Below are 18,145 nucleotides of genomic sequence, written 5' to 3'. Positions count from 1 at the left end.
CTGCGCTGGTCCTGCTGCTGTTTTGTGCTCTGCTCATCGGCGACTGCGCTGGTCCTGCTGTTGTTTTCGCCTCTGCTCGTCGGCGTCTGCGACTGCGCTTGTCCTGCTGCTGTTTTCTGCTCTGCTCGTCGGCGACTGCGCTGGTCCTGCTGCTGTTTTCTGCACTGCTCATCGGCGTCTGCAACTGCGCTGGTCCTGCTGCTGTTTTCTGCTCTGCTCGTCGGCGACTAGGCTGGTCCTGCTGCTGTTTTCTGCACTGCTCATCGGCGTCGGCGACTGTGTTGATCCTGCTACTGTTTTCTGCTCTACTCATTGGCGTCTGCAACTGCGCATCTCCTGCTGCTTTTTTCTGCTCTGCTCGTCAGCGTCAGCGACTGCGCTGACCCTGCTGCTGTTTTCTGCTCTGATCATCTGCGACTGCGCATCTCCTGCTGCTGTTTTTTGCTCTGCTCGTCGGCGTCATCGACTGCGCTTATCCTGCTGCTGTTTTCTGCTCTGCTCGTCGGCGTCTGCGAATGCGCATCTCCTGCTGCTGTTTTTTGCTCTGCTCGTCGGCGACTGCGCTGGTCCTGCTGGTGTTTTCTGCACTGGTCATCAGCGTCGGCGACTGCGCTGGTCCTGCTGTTGTTTTCGCCTCTGCTCGACGGCGTCTGCGACTGCGCTGGTCCTGCTGCTTTTTTCTGCTCTGCTCGTCGGCGACTGCGTTGATCCTGCTGCTGTTTTCTGCTCTGCTCGTCGGCGTCGGCGACTGCGCTGGTCCTGCTGTTGTTTTCTGCTCTGATCATCGGCGTCGGCGACTGCGCTGGTCCTGCTGCTGTTTTCTTCTCTGCTCGTCGGCGTCTGCTCTGCTCGTCAGCGTCTGCGACTGCGCTGGTCCTGCTGCTGTTTTCTGCTCTGCTCTTTGGCGACTGCGCTGGTCCTGCTGGTGTTTTCTGCACTGCTCATCAGCGTCGGCGACTGCGCTGGTCCTGCTGTTGTTTTCGCCTCTGCTCGTCGGCGTCTGCGACTGCGCTGGTCCTGCTGCTTTTTTCTGCTCTGCTCGTAGGCGAAGGCGACTGCGCTGGTCCTGCTGCTGTTTTCTGCACTGCTCATCGGCGTCGGCTACTGCGCTGATCCTGCTGCTGTTTTCTGCTCTGCTCGTCGGCGACTGCGACTGCGCATCTGCTGCTGCTTTTTTCTGCTCTGCTCTTCGGCGTCAGCGACTGCGCTGATCCTGCGGCTGTTTTCTGCTCTTCTCGTCGGTGTCTGAGACTGCGCATCTCCTGCGGCTGTTTTTTGCTCTGTGCGTCGGCGACTGCGCTTATCTTGATGCTGTTTTCTGCTCTGCTCGTCAGCGTCGGCGACTGCGCTGGTCCTGCTGCTGTTTTTTGCTCTGCTCGTCGGCGTCGGCGCTGATCCTGTTGCTGTTTCCTACTCTGCTCGTCGCCGTCGGCGACTGCGCTGGTCCTGCTGTTGTTTTCTGCTCTGATTGACGGCGTCGGCGACTGCGCTGGTCCTGCTGCTGTTTTCTGCTCTGCTCGTCGGCGTCGGCGACTGCACTGACCCTGCTGCTGTTTTCTGCTCTGCTTGTCGGCGTCGGCTACTGTGCTGTTCCTGCTTCTATTTTCTGCTCTGCTCATCGCCGTCAGCGACTGGGATGATCCTGCTGCTGTTTTCTGCTCTGCTCGTCTGCGTCAGCGCTTGCGCTGATCCTGCTGCTGATTTCTGCTCTGCTCGTCGCCGTCGGCGCCTGCGCTGGTCCTGCTGTTGTTTTCTTCTCTGCTCGTCAGTGTCTGGGGTGTGGCAAGATGGCGCCAGCGTGTTCGGCAAGCCGTCTGCTGTTCTCTATTTTTTTAATTTTTTCGCTGTTCTTGTGTTTTGTGGTTAATGTTGGGACTGCTATCCTGACTTATGACCGTGCCAACCTCCTGGATTTTTGTTCGCCTTGGCTCCCTGGCCAGGATTACCACCACTACCATCGCGAGACCCTGCAAATGCTGCGCTCTACTATTCCAGCCTCTCTGTGGAGAATCCCCGGTCCGTTGTGGTTCAGGAAGCGGCGCCGTCGGCGTGGTAAGCATGGTGGCTGTCTGGTCCGTGTGCGAGCTGAGCTGGCACGCACCTCGGGATTCATGCAGTCTCGAATGGGTGTGCCGGCTCGATGCCGCTCTGTGAGGTGTTACCTGGAGTCTGTGGACCGGCGGCTCTTCTCCGCTCCCGGCTCTGCCTCTGGCCTCTGCGCTGCGTCCTCGTCTCACCCTGCTCCGTCTCCCTGCTGGTGCCACCGTGGTGTGGATTTCTCAAACATTCGGGTTCTGAAGCACATCTCTTCTCATACACCCAGGTTGGATCCAGTACCGCCGTACAGGTTTGCCCTGATGAATACTCGCTCTCTTGGCAATAAATCATTCATTATTAAGGATTATTTTATTGACAATAACCTGGATTTCCTTCTCATAACGGAATCTTGGATTGCTCCTGATGATTTAGCCACTATTTCTGAAACTTTACCTGCTGACTGTGCATATTTTAATAATCCAAGAACAACTGGTCGTGGTGGTGGTCTTTTGACCATCTTCAAACGGACTATTGTCTGTAAACCCATCACCTTCCCTGATTTTACCAGCTTTGAGTTAACTGCCTTTGAACTGTGTTCTTCACCTCCCGTTCTCTGTGCCTTGCTGTACCGTCCTCCAAAATACAGCAGAGACTTTATAACCCAGTTTTCTGATATTTTATCTGATATCTGTTCACACTATGAATGTGTTCTTATCTTAGGTGATTTTAATATTCATGTTTGCTGCCCTGAGAAGCCTCTTGTGGGAGAATTTTTAAATGTTATTGACTCTTTTGGCCTGACCCAGTTGGTTAATATGCCAACACATGAACGCTCTCACATCTTGGACTTGGTTCTCACTCATGGCTTGAAGATCGCTGACATGTTTGTTGATGCTGTCCATATTTCAGATCATTTCCCGGTTTTGTTTCGCCTTCATAGATCCAATGCCTCTTTAATTAATTTAATGCCTGCTCGCAGAGCCCGATCTTTTACACCATCTACTGCAACAGAATTCTGTACTTTATTCACTGATCTTGTTTCCACTTTGCCGGTGTTTTCTAGCACTGATGATTTGTTGCACTTTTTTCGATCTTCCTGCCTTACTGTGCTAGATCAGATAGCCCCTATGAGAACTAGACACTCTAAAGTTCGGTCGGATCCCTGGATCAGTGCAACTACCAGATCTGTCAGGCGTGAGTGCAGAAGAGCCGAGCGTAGATGGAAAAAGGATAAGCTTCAGATTTCATACCAAATAATGATAGATACCTGGGCTCGTTACCAGAAAGTAGTTAAAGATGCCCGTAATAAATTCTTTTCAAATATTATTACTGCATCCTTTGGCAACCAGCGTGTCCTGTATCAGACCCTCAATGCTGTTCTTTCAGCCAGTGACCACCACTCTCTTACTACCTCGGATGCTCAATGCACTCAATTTTTGAAATTTTTTCTTGGAAAAATTGCTAGTATCCGGGCTCAGATTAGTTCTCCCTATGTCACTAGTCGTCCTGAACCCATTCGGCTTCGGTCTCTGGATAACTTTGACTTGCTTTCTTTGTCCTCTCTTGAGAACCTCCTGTCTGCCTTGAAGCCGTCAGGTTCTCCGGTTGACCCTGTTCCTCCACACCTCCTTAAAGAGACATATTCTGTCACTGGCCCCCTTATGCTGAGCATTATTAACAACAGCCTATCCACTGGTGTTGTACCCTGTGCTTTTAAACATGCAGTAGTTCAACCCGTTCTGAAGAAGCCTGGCCTTGACACCTCTGTTATGAGTAATTTTCGCCCGATCTCCAAGCTTCCATTTTTATCAAAACTGTTAGAGCGTGCTGTTTTTAACCAAATTATGTCTCATCTAGATGATCATGGTTTAATGGATCCCTTCCAGTCAGGCTTCCGATCCCTCCATAGCACCGAGTCAGCTCATCTTCGTGTTTTTAATGACATTTTATTAACCCTTGACTCTGGTTCTAATGTATTGCTGGTTTTATTGGATCTGTCGGCTGCTTTCGATACGGTTGATCATGCTATTCTGCTGACTCGGCTGAACCAGCTGGTCGGCATCCAGGGGACTGCCTTAGACTGGTTTAGGTCCTACTTCTGTGACCGCACCTTTAATGTTATGATGGGTAGTGCTGTCTCCCCCTCTGCGGCTTTGACTTGTGGTGTTCCTCAGGGCTCTATTCTTGGACCCCTTTTATTTAATTTATATATTTTGCCCCTGGGTGACATTTTTAAAAAAACACCACATTGATTACCATTTTTATGCAGACGATTGCCAATTATATGCCTCTGTGAAGCCTAATGACTCCTTACTGCCCCTTGTTGAATGCTGTAATGATGTGAAGAGCTGGCTGTCAGAAAACTTTCTTTTGCTGAACGACGCTAAGACAGAGGCCATCATTTTCAGCCCTGGTACTTCTCAAAGTCCCCAACTGACCCTTCCATTTATCACAAGTGGGTTGAAAAACCGTGTCACAAACTTAGGGGTTGTGATGGACGCTAAACTAAAAATGGACATTCATGTCAACCAGGTAGTTAAGACCTGTTATTACCACCTGAGGCGTCTCTCTAAAGTTAAGCCCATTTTAAAAAGGCATCATCTTCATTCAGTTGTCCATGCATTTATTACTTCCCGTCTCGACTACTCTAACTCAGTGCTATACGGTATCTCCTCCTCCACTCTCGCTCGACTTCAGCTAGTGCAGAATGCAGCAGCTCGCTTCTTGACTGGCACCAGGCAGCGGGAACACATCACACCGGTTTTAGCAAATCTTCATTGGCTCCCCATCCATCTCCGGATAGAGTTTAAGATCCTGGTTTTTGTGTTTAAATCCCTAAATAACTTAGCACCTGGCTACTTGTCTGAGCTCATTCACCCATATGTCCCTACAAGATCCCTCCGATCAGCTGACCAACACCTCCTACATGTCCCTAGCTCTCGCTGTAAGTCCCGCGGGGAGCGCGCCTTTTCAGTTTGTGCACCGAAGCTCTGGAACCACTTGCCCCTCCCGATCAGACTCTCTTCCTCTCTTTCCCTTTTTAAGTCTCGTTTAAAAACTCACTTTTATTCTCTGGCTTTTAATTCTGTCTAACTTATTCCCTTTCTACCTTTCCTTTTAGGGTTGGATTACTTGATTTTAATGGATTTAGGTTTTATTTTTGATTGTTTTTATTGTGTGTTTTGTTCAGCACTTTGGTCGGCTCTCATGCCGTGTTTAAATGTGCTATATAAATAAAATTGGTATGGTTGGTATTGGTCTGCTCTGCTCGTTGGCGTTTGCGACTTCGCTGGTCCTCCTGCTGTTTTATGCTCTGCTCGTCGGTGACTGCACTGGTCCTGCTAGTGTTTTCTGCTCTGCTCGTCGCCGTCGGCGCCTGCGCTGGTCCTGCTGTTGTTTTCTTCTCTGCTCGTCAGCGTCTGCTCTGCTCGTTGGCGTTTGCGACTGCGCAGGTCCTGCTGCTGTTTTCTGCTCTGCTCATCGGCGACTGCGCTGGTCCTGCTGCTGTTTTCTGCTCTGCTCGTCGGCGACTGCGGTGGTCCTGCTGCTGTTTTCTGCTCTGCTTGTCGGCGACTGTGCTTGTCCTGCTGCTGTTTTCTGCACTGCTCATCAGCGTCGGCGACTGCGCTGGTCCTACTGTTGTTTTCGCCTCTGCTCGTCGGCGTCTGCGACTGCGCTGGTCCTGCTGCTTTTTTCTGCTCTGCTCGTCGGCGTCGGCGACTGCGTTGATCCTGCTGCTGTTTTCTGCTCTGCTCGTCGGCGTCGGCGACTGCGCTGGTCCTGCTGTTGTTTTCTGCTCTGATCGTCGGCGTCTGCAACTGCGCTGGTCCTGCTGCTGTTTTCTTCTCTGCTCGTCGGCGTCTGCTCTGCTCGTCAGCGTCTGTGACTGCGCTGGTCCTGCTGCTGTTTTCTGCTCTGCTCATCGGCGACTGCGCTCGTCCTGCTGGTGTTTTCTGCACTGCTCATCAGCGTCGTCGACTGCGCTGGTCCTGCTGTTGTTTTCGCCTCTGCTCGTTGGCGTCTGCGACTGCGCTGGTCCTGCTGCTGTTTTCTGCTCTGCCCGTAGGCGTCGGTGACTGTGCTGGTCCTGCTGCTGTTTTCTGCACTGCTCATCGGCGTCGGCGACTGCGCTGATCCTGCTGCTGTTTTCTGCTCTGCTCGTTGGCGTCTGCGAGTGCGCATGTGCTGCTGCTTGTTTCTGCTCTGCTCTTCGGCGTCAGCGACTGCGCTGATCCTGCTGCTGTTTTCTGCTCTGCTCGTTGGCGTCTGCGACTGCGCATCTCCCGCCGATTTTTTCTGCTCTGCTCGTCGGCGTCTGCGACTGCGCTGATGCTGCTGCTGTTTTCTGCTCTGCTCGTCGGCGTCTGCGACTGAGCATCTCCTTTTGCTGTTTTTTGATCTGCTCGTCGGCGTCGGCGACTGCGCTGATCCTGCTGCTGTTTTCTGCTCTGCTCATTGGCGTCAGCGACTGGGCTGATCCTGCTGCTGTTTTCTGCTCTGCTCGTCTGCGTCAGCGAATGCGCTGATCCTGCTGCAGTTTCCTGCTCTGCTAGTCGCCGTCGGCGACTTCGCTGGTCCTGCTGTTGTTTTCTGCTCTGATCGCCGGCGTCGGCGAATGCGCTGGTTCTGCTACTGTTTTCTTCTCTGCTCGTCAGCGTCTGCTCTGGTCCTGCAGTTGTTTTCGCCTCTGCTCGTCGGCGTCTTCTCTGCACATCGGCGTCTGCGACTGCGCTAGTCATGCTAGTGTTTTCTGCTCTGCTCATTGGCGTCTGGGACTGCGCATCTCCTGCTGCTTTTTTCCGCTCTGCTCGTCGTCGTCAGCGACTGCGCTGACCCTGCTGCTGTTTTCTGCTCTGATTGTCTGTGATTGCGCATCTCCTGCTTTTGTTTTTTGCTCTGCTCGTCGGCGTCAGCTACTGCGCTGATCCTGCTGCTGTTTTCTTCTCTGCTTGTCGGCGTCTGCGACTGCGCTGGTCCTGCTGCATTTTTCTGCTCTGCTCGTCGGCGACTGCGCTGATCCTGCTGCTGTTTTCTGCTCTGCTCGTAGGCGTCGGCGAGTGCGCTGGTCCTGCTGCTGTTTTCTGCACTGCTCATCGGCGTCAGCGACTGCGCTGACCCTGCTGCTGTTTTCTGCTCTGATTGTCTGTGACTGCGCATCTCCTGCTGCTGTTTTTTGCTCTGCTTGTCTGCGTCAGCGAATGCGCTGATACTGCTGCTGTTTCCTGCTCTGCTCTTCTCCGTCGGCGACTGCGCTGGTCCTGCTGTTGTTTTCTGCTCTGATCGTCGGCATCTGCGCTGGTCATGCTGATGTTTTTTTTCTCTGCTTGTCGGCGTCTGCTCTGCTCTTCGGCGTCTGCGACTGCGCTGGTCCTGCTGGTGTTTTCTGCACTGCTCATCGGAGTCGGCGACTGCGCTGGTCCTGCTGTTGTTTTCGCCTCTGCTCGTCTGCGTCTGCTCTGCTCGTCGGCGTCTGCGACTGCGCTGGTCCTGCTGTTGTTTTCACCTCTGCTCGTTTGCGTCTGCTCTGCTCGTCGGCGTCTGCGACTGCGCTGGTCCTGCTGCTGTTTTCTGCTCTGCTCGTCGGCGAATGCACTGGTCCTGCTGCTTTTTTCTGCACTGCTCATCGGCGTCAGCGACTGTGCTGATCCTGCTGCTGTTTTCTGCTCTGCTCGTTGGCGTCGGCGACTGCGCTGGTCCTGCTGCAGTTTTCTGCACTGCTCATCGGCGTCTGCGACTGCGCTGGTCCTGCTGCTGTTTTCTGCTCTGCTCGTCGGCGACTGCACTGGTCCTGCTGCTGTTTTCTGCACTGCTCATCGGCGTCGACGACTGTGTTGATTCTGCTGCTGTTTTCTGCTCTGCTCATCGGCGTCTGCGACTGCGCATCTCCTGCTGCTTTTTTTCTGCTCTGCTTGTCGGCGTCAGCGACTGCGCTGACCCTGCTGCTGTTTTCTACTCTGATCGTCTGCGACTGCGCATCTCCTGCTGCTGTTTTTTGCTCTGCTCATCGGCATCATTGACTGCGCTGATCCTACTGCTGTTTTCTGCTCTGCTCGTCGGTGTCTGCGACTGCGCATCTCCTGCTGCTGTTTTTTGCTCTGCTCGTCGGCGTCTGCGCTGGTCCTGCTGCTGTTTTCTGCTCTGCTCATCGGCGTCGGCTACTGCGCTAATCCTGCTGCTGTTTTCTGCTCTTCTTCTCTGCGTCAGCAAATGCGCTGATCCTGCTGCTGTTTCCTGCTCTGCTCGTCGCCGTCGGTGACTGTGCTGGTCCTGCTGTTGTTTTCTGCTCTGCTCGTCGGCGACTGCCCTGGTCATGCTGCTGTTTTCTTCTCTGCTTGTTGGCGTCTGCTCTGCTCGTCGGAGTCTGCGACTGTGCTGGCCCTGCTGCTGTTTTATGCTCTGCTCATCGGCGAATGCGCTGGTCCTGCTGGTGTTTTCTGCACTGCTCATCGGTGTTGGCGACTGCGCTGGTCCTGCTGTTGTTTTCGCCTCTGCTCATCGGCGTCTGCGACTGCGCTGGTCCTGCTACTGTTTTCTGCTCTGCTCGTCGGCGACTGCGCTGGTCCTGCTGCTTTTTTCTGCACTGCTCATCGGCGTCGGCGACTGTGCTGATCCTGCTACTGTTTTCTGCTCTGCTCGTCGGCGACTGCGCTGGTCCTGCCGCTTTTTTCTGCACTGCTCATCGGCGTCGGCGACTGTGCTGATCCTGCTGCTGTTTTCTGCTCTGCTCGTAGGCGTCGGCAACAGCGCTGGTCCTGCTGCTGTTTTCTGCACTGCTCATCGGCGTCGGCGACTGCGCTGATCCTGCTGCTGTTTTCTGCTCTGCTTCTCGGCGACTGCGCTTGACCTGCTGCTGTTTTCTGCACTGCTCATCGGCGTCGGCGACTGCGTTGATCCTGCTTCTGTTTTCTGCTCTGCTCGTCGGCGTCAGCGACTGCGCTGATCCTGCTGCTGTTTCCTGCTCTGCTTGTCGCTGTCGGCGACTGCGCTCGTCCTGCTGCTGTTTTCTGCTCTGCTTGTCTGCGTCAGCGAATGCGCTGATCCTGCTGCTGTTTCCTGCTCTGCTCGTCGCCGCCGGCGACTGCGCTGGTCCTGCTGTTGTTTTCTGCTCTGATCGTCGGCGACTGCGCTGGTCATGCTGCTGTTTTCTTCTCTGCTTGTCGGCGTCTGCTCTGCTCATCGGCGTCTGCGACTGCGCTGGTCCTGCTGCTGTTTTCTGCTCTGCTCGTCGGCGACTGCGCTGATCCTGCTGCTTTTTTCTGCACCGCTCATCGGCGTCGGCGACTGCGCTGATCCTGCTGCTGTTTTCTGCACTGCTCATCGCGTCGGCGACTGCGCTGATCCTTCTGCTGTTTTCTTCTCTGCTCGTCGGTGTCTGCGCATCTCCTGCTGCTGTTTTTTGCTCTGCTCGTCGGCGTCAGCGACTGGGCTGATCCTGCTGCTGTTTTCTGCTCTGCTCGTCTGCGTCAGTGAATGCGCTGATCCTGCTGCTGTTTCCTGCTCTGCTCGTCGCCGTCGGCGACTTCGCTTGTCCTGCTGTTGTTTTCTGCTCTGATCGCCGGCGTCAGTGACTGCGCTGGTCCTGCTGCTGTTTTCTTCTCTGCTCGTCGGCGTCTGCTCTGCTCGTCGGCGTCTGCGCTGGTCCTGCTCCTGTTTTCTGCTCTGCTCGTCGGCGACTGCGCTGGTCCTGCTCTTGTTTTCGCCTCTGCTCGTCGGCGTCTGCTCTGCTCATTGGCGTCTGCTACTGCGCTGGTCCTGCTTCTGTTTTCTGCTCTGCTCATTGGCGTCTGCGACTGCGCATCTCCTGCTGCTTTTTTCTGCTCTGCTCGTCGGCGTCAGCGACTGCGCTGACCCTGCTGCTGTTTTCTGCTCTGATCGTCTGCGACTGTGCATCTCCTGCTGCTGTTTTTTGCTCTGCTCGTCGGCGTCAGCGACTGCGCTGATCCTGCTGCTGTTTTCTGCTCTGCTCGTCGGCCTCTGTGACTGCGCATCTCCTGCTGCTGTTTTTTGCTCTGCTCGTCGGCAACTGCACTGGTCCTGCTGCTGTTTCCTGCTCTGCTCGTCGCCGTCGGCGACTGCGCTGGTCCTGCTGTTGTTTTCTGCTCTGATCGTCGGCGACTGCGCTGGTCAGGCTGCTGTTTTCTTCTCTGCTTGTCGGCGTCTGCTCTGCTCGTCGGCGTCTGCGACTGCGCTAATCCTGCTGCTGTTTTCTGCTCTGCTCGTCGGCGACTGTGCTGGACCTGCTGCTGTTTTCTACACTGCTCATCGGCGTCGGCGACTGCGTTGATCCTGCTGCTGTTTTCTGCTCTGCTCGTAGGCGTCTGCGACTGCGCATCTTCTGCTGCTTTTTTCTGCTCTGCTCGTCGGCGTCAGCGACTGCGCTGATCCTGCAGCTGTTTTCTGCTTTGCTTGTCGCCGTCTGCGACTGTGCTGGTCCTGTTGCTGTTTTCTGCTCTGCTCGTCTGCGTCTGTGACTGTGCATCTCCTGCTGCTGTTTTTTGCTCTGCTCGTCGGCGACTGCGCTTGTCCTGCTGCTGTTTTCTGCTCTGCTCATCGGCGTCGGCTACTGCGCTGATCCTGCTGCTGTTTTCTGCTCTGCTCGTTGGCGTCTGCGACTGCGCATCTCCTGCTGCTTTTTTCTGCTCTGCTCATCGGCGTCGGCTACTGCACTGATCCTGCAGCTGTTTTCTGCTCTGCTCGTCGCCGTCTGCGACTGTGCTGGTCCTGGTACTGTTTTCTGCTCTGCTCGTCGGCGACTGCGCTGGTCCTGCTGCTGTTTTCTGCACTGCTCATCGGCGTCGGCGACTGCGTTGATCCTGCTGCTTTTTTCTGCTCTGCTCGTCGGCGTCAGCGACTGCGCTGATCCTGCTGCTGTTTTCTGCTCTGCTTGTCTGCGTCAGCGAATGCGCTGATCCTGCTGCTGTTTTCTGCTCTGATCGCCTGCGACTGCTTATCTCCTGCTGCTGTTTTTTGCTCTGCTCGTCGGCGTCAGCGACTGTGCTGATCCTGCTGCTGTTTTCTGCTCTGCTCGTCGGAGTCTGCGACTGCGCATCTCCTGCTGCTGTTTTTTGCTCTGCTCGTCGGCGACTGCGCTGGTCCTGCTGCTGTTTTCTGCTCTGCTCATCGGCGTCTGCTACTGCGCTGATCCTGCTGCTGTTTTCTGCTCTGCTTGTCTGTGTCAGCGAATGCGCTGATCCTGCTGCTGTTTCCTGCTCTGCTCGTTGGCGTCTGCGAATGCACATCTTCTGCTGCTTTTTTCTGCTCTGCTCGTCGGCGTCAGCGACTGCACTGATCCTGCAGCTGTTTTCTGCTCTGCTCGTCGCCGTCTGCGACTGTGCTGGTCCTGTTGCTGTTTTCTGCTCTGCTCGTCGGTGACTGCGCTGGTCCTGCTGCTGTTTTCTGCACTGCTCATCGGCGTCGGCGACTGCGTTGATCCTGCTGCTTTTTTCTGCTCTGCTCGTCGGCGTCAGCGACTGCGCTGACCCTGCTGCTGTTTTCTGCTCTGATCGCCTGCGACTGCTCATCTCCTGCTGCTGTTTTTTGCTCTGCTCGTTGGCGTCAGCGACTGCGCTGATCCTGCTGCTGTTTTCTGCTCTGCTCGTCGGAGTCTGCGACTGCGCATCTCCTGCTGCTGTTTTTTGCTCTGCTCGTCGGCGTCTGCTACTGCGCTGATCCTGCTGCTGTTTTCTGCTCTGCTTGTCTGCGTCAGCGAATGCGCTGATCCTGCTGCTGTTTCCTGCTCTGCTCGTCGCCGTCGGCGACTGCGCTGGTCCTGCTGTTGTTTTCTGCTCTGATCGTTGGCGTCGGCGACTGCGCTGGTCCTGCTGCTGTTTTCTTCTCTGCTCGTCGGCGTCTGCTCTGCTCGTCGGCGTCTGCGACTGCGCTCGTCCTGCTGCTGTTTTCTGCTCTGCTCATCGGTGACTGCGCTGGTCCTGCTGGTGTTTTCTGCACTGCTCATCGGCGTCGGCGACTGCGCTGGTCCTGCTGTTGTTTTCGCCTCTGCTCGTCGGCGTCTGCAACTGCGCTGGTTTTGCTGCTGTTTTCTGCTCTGCTCGTCGGCGACTGCGCTGGTCCTGCTGCTGTTTTCTGCACTGCTCATTGGCGTCGGCGACTGTGCTGATCATGCTGCTGTTTTCTGCTCTGCTCGTAGGCGTCGGTGACTGCGCTGGTCCTGCTGCTGTTTTCTGCACTGCTCATCGGCGTCTGCGACTGCGCTGGTCCTGCTACCCCACAAAGGTGTAACTGGACTACTTCTTTAAAGTGACACCAGGCCCGGTGACCTTTGGGACATAGTTTGACCCCCAATAGGAATGTACGATCATCATGAAACGTTCAGATCACTTACAACTCAATAGATTCTACCTTCCTGTAACGTTTCAGCCTGATTGGACCTTGTTTTCACACAAATGAACCCAGAATTATGTGAAATTGTGCTTCGTGCAACATAATTCTGGGTGCCATTTAAAAACCATAAGTGCTAATGACTCCATTCCTTTTTGTGGTTGTAGGGGCTGTTGATTGGAGTACATTAAAACAAACCTGATCTCTCTAGGACATTCAGAAGCCAAGTTATAAGCCCACAAATGTGTAACTGGACTACTTCTTTAAATTGACACCATATCCGGTGACCTTTGGGACATGGTTTGACCCCATTAGGAAAGTTATATCATCATGAAATGTTCAGATCACTTACAACTCAATAGATTCTACCTTCCTGTAACGTTTCAGCCTAATTGGACCTTGTTTTCACACAAATGGACCCAGAATGATGTGAAATTGTGCTTCATGCAACATAATTCTGGGTGCAATTTACAAACTTTTGGGGTTATTAGGAGCGAACAATTAGTAAGCTTCAACTTACTTTTGGATTCTTCAATAAATTCTGTAAATATGGGAATATTTACTGATTTATTAATTAATTAAGATATTCTTAGATATACGGGGCACCATTCCCCTTTTACCGGGGAAAAATTGAATCCAAAACTCTTATCAGTCTTTCTTGAAGTTCGTAGAATCCTTGGAGCAGAGACTTCTCTTCAACACAACAAAGCTACTGGAGACGAAAATCTGAATTTTATAACGTTTAATTAACAATTTGTCAAATGAATAAACAGTGGCATAAATGAATAATAACCATGTGATATAATAAAAGGATGTATATTCAAAATAATGTTCAAGGTGTTTGTGTGGTGTGTGTGAGTGAGTGTGTGTGTGTGTGTGTGTGTGTGAGAGATGAATGGGTCTTTGTTTCCCCAGAGTAGGTGGGGGAAAGTGAGCTGTGAGTGTGTGTGGGGCTCTGCCCCTCCCCTCGCATTCAACAGGAGACCTGGATGTGTAAAGTTTTCTACTTTCCCGAACACTTAGTGGCTTAGAATCACAGTAAAACTTAACTCAAACACTTCAAAAGTTAACAAACAACAAAAGGGTCACTTGTAAATTGTTTAATCTAAAAGGAGTCAGCAGCCTGGCCAGAGCTGACGACTAAAGATATTAGCGATGATCAATAAGCAGTTTATTCTTTCAAAATGACCCGAAGGACGAATTGGGAGCGAAAGAGGAAAACACGAAGCTACTTTTTAAGCAATAGCGCGGTTTTATTGCTTATTCTGGACTATAGAGGAAACGGGAGAAGAAAAGGAGAGAAAAAAAATGAGTTTTCTGATCACCAGATGAAGCAGCAAGGCGTCCCCGCTGTTATGATTTGACGGTTCTCCGTTTTTCTCCGCAGTTTTCAGCGTCATCCGTCGGTTTGATGCTTTCTCCGTTGTTTGGCTCCACGTGTGTTTCTCCACGGCTGGACACAAAGAGAACGAAGTTTCTTTTGTGCTGAGTTTGACAACTTACAGCGTCTCTGAGAGCTGAATGGAGCTCCGCTCGTTCCCAGTCAGGTCCCGATGGAGTTGAGTGTAGTTTCCAGCGGTTGCGTGGGCTCAACTTGGCACTTAGAGCTTCCGCGTGCTCAAGTTGACGGAGCGTTGACAAGCGTGTCCTTACCGCCAGGTATCCTGGGCAAAAGAACGAGGTTTCTTTGTCTCTGCTGAAGATTTATGGTCTTAGTTCGCGGGAAAAGCTCCACGGCTTCCCGCACATGCGCAGAACGTGTTTCTGGTACTAGGCGGTGACATCATCCCAATGCTTCCGTGTGCAAAGCATCATGGGAAATGAAGTTTCTTGGCGCTGATGTGATTATTTGCTTTTCAGAGCAATTTAAGCACAGTCATTTTGGAGAAAATCACTGCATAGTAATTTCCTCATGAGGTCAGACCCTCAACATTCCCCCTTTTGGTTTCGGGGATCGCGCCCAAAGCTCGATCGTCGGAAGCACAGATGGGTTTGTTCCTCATGAACGTAGGTCGACTTGATTGTCGGAAGCACAGGTGGGTTTGTCCCTTAGGACGTTGGTCTCCTTGGACGCCTTTGTCTTTGGTCTTTGTCTTGGATCCTGGCGCCTTTGGTCTTTGTCTTTGTCAGGCACAAAGAGGATAGGAAACGGGATAGTCCCCAACGCGCATAACGAGAAGAAGCCACTCACGCAGGTGGTACGCAATGATGATGTCGTCCATGCGAGAGGTAGTAGTGTAGAAGCAGGAAGGTCGGTGGGCGGTTAACTCCACGAGGGGACACAAAGGCATCTCACCGCCGGCCATACAGTTCAGTTTATGGAGCACGCGGTGATGTACGAGGTCCATAGTTCGCAAACGCGCATTGACCTATGTGGTCCCAAGATTCCCCCCTTTTTGGTCCAAAGGGTGGATCAGGACAGTCTTTGGGCTAAAACAAGGACCATAAAACTAAGAGGTACTACAATGTGCTGGTGCGTCAGACAGAGTCATTGACAGACTGAGCTGGGCCGGCACATAACCACTAGTTAATATGTGACCAAGTACGAAACAAAAATACAGAAAACCCAAAAAAAAAAAAACATATAACACCCAAGAAAATTCATAGCAACCTTGAGGTCTCATAAAATACATTCTTAGGTCATACATTCAGTGTGTAGCTTATAAAGAATGTGACATACTGCAACACTCAGATAAATATGTGAGGTAGACTAAAATGAGAACTACTCTTAGGGTTACAAAATAATAAAGAAAACGTTGCTCACCCCCTTTAGACAGGTGTGGTACATTCACGCTTGGAGTCTCCCAGAACGCGGTCACGAGGCACACCGTAGGTGAGCAAGTGCATCTTATCTTGGAGTTTCTTAACACGCCTGTAGGCGGAATAAGCTATCATGGCCGTGATGAGCCATTCCATCCCCAGGGCGACCAATGTGCAGATTAAAGTCGTATAATCTGTGTCAATGTAGCGTCTTGGGCGTCAAAGTAAGTTCACGCGGGTTTTGTGTGAACTTAACAAATTTGGTTCCTTCAATCAGTAATTGTTGGTCAATTTCTAAATCGAAGGCAAAGTTATAACCCAGGAAAGCGTCCATGATCTCAATCTCCGAATCATGCTGTTCGAGGTTGAGTTGATGGAGTGCCAGGTTTTCCAGGTGTACAATTGCACCTGGCGGAACTGAGAGGAAAAAGGTTTGGTTCGGCAGTTGTAACTCAGTGGCAACGTTATGCTGGTCATAAGTTACAAGGGCCGAGTCTACTGGGGTGCTGATAAGCCATCTGTCACCTGCACGTTCCACTCTGGTATCCATGTCAACATCTTTTAACGTGACCGTAGCTTGGCAATTCTGCAGGGGCGCATCGCTCCTGAGGCCGCATTGATAATTGGCAACGTCTCGGACAAATGGGTTACCAAGACACACCCAGTGAATATCTTTGGTTTTTGTGCATAAATCTAAGTTAGGAGTTAGATAGAGTTTGCTATCAGCATCTTGGTAAGCAAGGAAGCTCGGAGTTTTAAGGTGGAAATGTTTACCGTTTTTCCAAAAACCAACGTTTAGCATGGACTTAAGCCTATAGATGTGAGGTGTCTCAATTATGGGAACATTTAACAGGAAACCGAGTTCTAATTTTTCTGCATCAACGTGAATGGGAATTGCACTGCCTAGGCTGTACGCTAGGTGGATTTGTGAAGTGTGTACATTGGAGGGAGTAGCAGCAGTCAAAACATCTTTGAGCAGATCCATTGGTACCAAATACGCAGGAATGCGACCTTCAACCAGGCTGTCCAGAGTAGAACCAATTTCCCTGAGCAGGTCCTGCATCAAATCTCTCACCACTCGTGTGTACACAATATCCTGATGTATGGTGTCAGACAAAGTCTTGATTGCACGTAGAGATCCATTAATCAGAGCCTAGTGTAGGTACCAGAGTACCCTGTAAGGTTTTAGTAGGTACATCCTGTTAGCGGTCTAGGAAGGAGTTTCTCTTGGTTAGTGAAAGTGACGGCGGGGGGGGGGGGCTGGTTCTTTGTCGGTTAGTACATGTTAGTGGGTTAAACGTGCACTTTCCCCCCTTTCCATTTCCATGCATAGAACTATGTAGCGACTACGTCTACCTCCTGCGGGGAGTCTGGTCTCTGTACCCGCGGGGATGGTTTGACGTAGGGTTTGATTTCGTTTGCATGCACCCATTTGTAGACAGGCTCCTGTCTCGCTTTGGTGATGCGTAACCTGTATGCAACTGGAGAGAGTTTTGCCACGATCTCAAATGGTCCTGACCAGCAGGGCAGGAACTTCTTAGCTTTGCGTGCCGGTTGGGCGAACCGAAAGTAGAATACTTTGTCACCCACCTCGTATTCGCGGCTGGTTGTCTTTTGGTCGTAGTAGGCTTTAGCGCCTTCTACGTTGGTCTCCAGTTTCTTCTGAGCGTGCGCGAACGTAGCTCTGAGGTGTGTTTTCAAGTCTGCCACATACTGATGGGCGGTATAGGCAGTGGCAACACTGACATCCTCTGGGTGATACAGGAGGTGCAGTGGTAGAGTCATCAGTCTGCCGGTCATCATCTCAAAGGGCGTAACCCCAGTGGATCGCTGTGGAGTGGACCGTATGGCCATTAGGACCAGAGGGAGCTTGACGTCCCAGTCCTTCCCAGTGGAGCAGACGTACTTTTTGAGCATAGAGACGACCGTGCGGTTCATCCGTTCGACCTGTCCGGATGACTGTGGGTGATAGGGGAGGTGGAATCTCACTTCCACTCCCAGAAGTTCAAACAGGGACGTCATTACACTGGATGTGAAATGAGTTCCTCGGTCAGAGTCAATGCAGAGTGGAAGTCCCCATCGACTGAAAACGTGGTTAATCAGCAGTACAGCGGTTGTGACAGCTGTATCGTTTGGCGCTGAAAGGCATTCCAGCCACTTTGTGAAACTGCAAGTTACAGTTAGCATATATTTGTTTCCTCTTGCCGATTTGGGAACCGGTCCAACCCAGTCGATCTGCAGGTGGGACCAAGGGAAGGTTATTCCCCTGCGTTGCAGTGGTGCTCTAGCAAGCGGCTGGGAGGGTTGAAACTGGGCACAGATGAGGCAGCCTTGGACATAGCTGTGTACATCCTTGGACATCGATGGCCAATATGCTACTTCTGTCAGTGATGCGAGGGTAGCTTTTGTTCCGCGGTGACCTCCAACCGGAGTGTCGTGGGCGTAGGCAAGCATCACTCCTCTGTGGTCGAGTGGAACAACCCAGCGCGGCGGGCTGTGATCATCACGTATGTAAACTAACAAATCGTTTTGTAGTTTCAGATGCGCGAGTTGACGATGCAGGGTTACCAAATCTCGGCTTGCGCCAGTAGGTGGTGACGGTTGTTTAGACATCGGGCCCTTTTGGAGAAGCTCGCGGATGAGCTTCAGGTCAGGATCTTGTTCCTGCATGGTGACTAGGTCCACGTCCTGTGGTTGTCTGCCTAGAAACACTGGTACCTCAACGGTCCGAGGTTCGTCTGGCTGTTTATCATGGCGATGAGTAATCGCACAGACCTCGTGAACGGCCTTGGGAGGAAGCCACTCGTCTTTGAATTCCCAGCAGGTTCCCTGGTCAGCACCGAGCTTAGCAAGGCGGTCAGCTTCGTCATTACCATCTTTCTCCGGACCTATGGTCCTGGAGTGACCTTTGACCTTTTTCCAGTAGACCATTATGCCTTTCTCAGTGGTGAGCAGATCACACGCTAGGAATAACTTCGAGTGTTTCACGTCTCTGTTCCTGGCGTTTTTC

This window comes from Nothobranchius furzeri, chromosome 8, assembly GCF_043380555.1.
Source record: "Nothobranchius furzeri strain GRZ-AD chromosome 8, NfurGRZ-RIMD1, whole genome shotgun sequence".
NCBI classification, from domain to species: domain Eukaryota; kingdom Metazoa; phylum Chordata; class Actinopteri; order Cyprinodontiformes; family Nothobranchiidae; genus Nothobranchius; species Nothobranchius furzeri.
Note: the sequence above shows the minus strand (reverse complement) of the source record.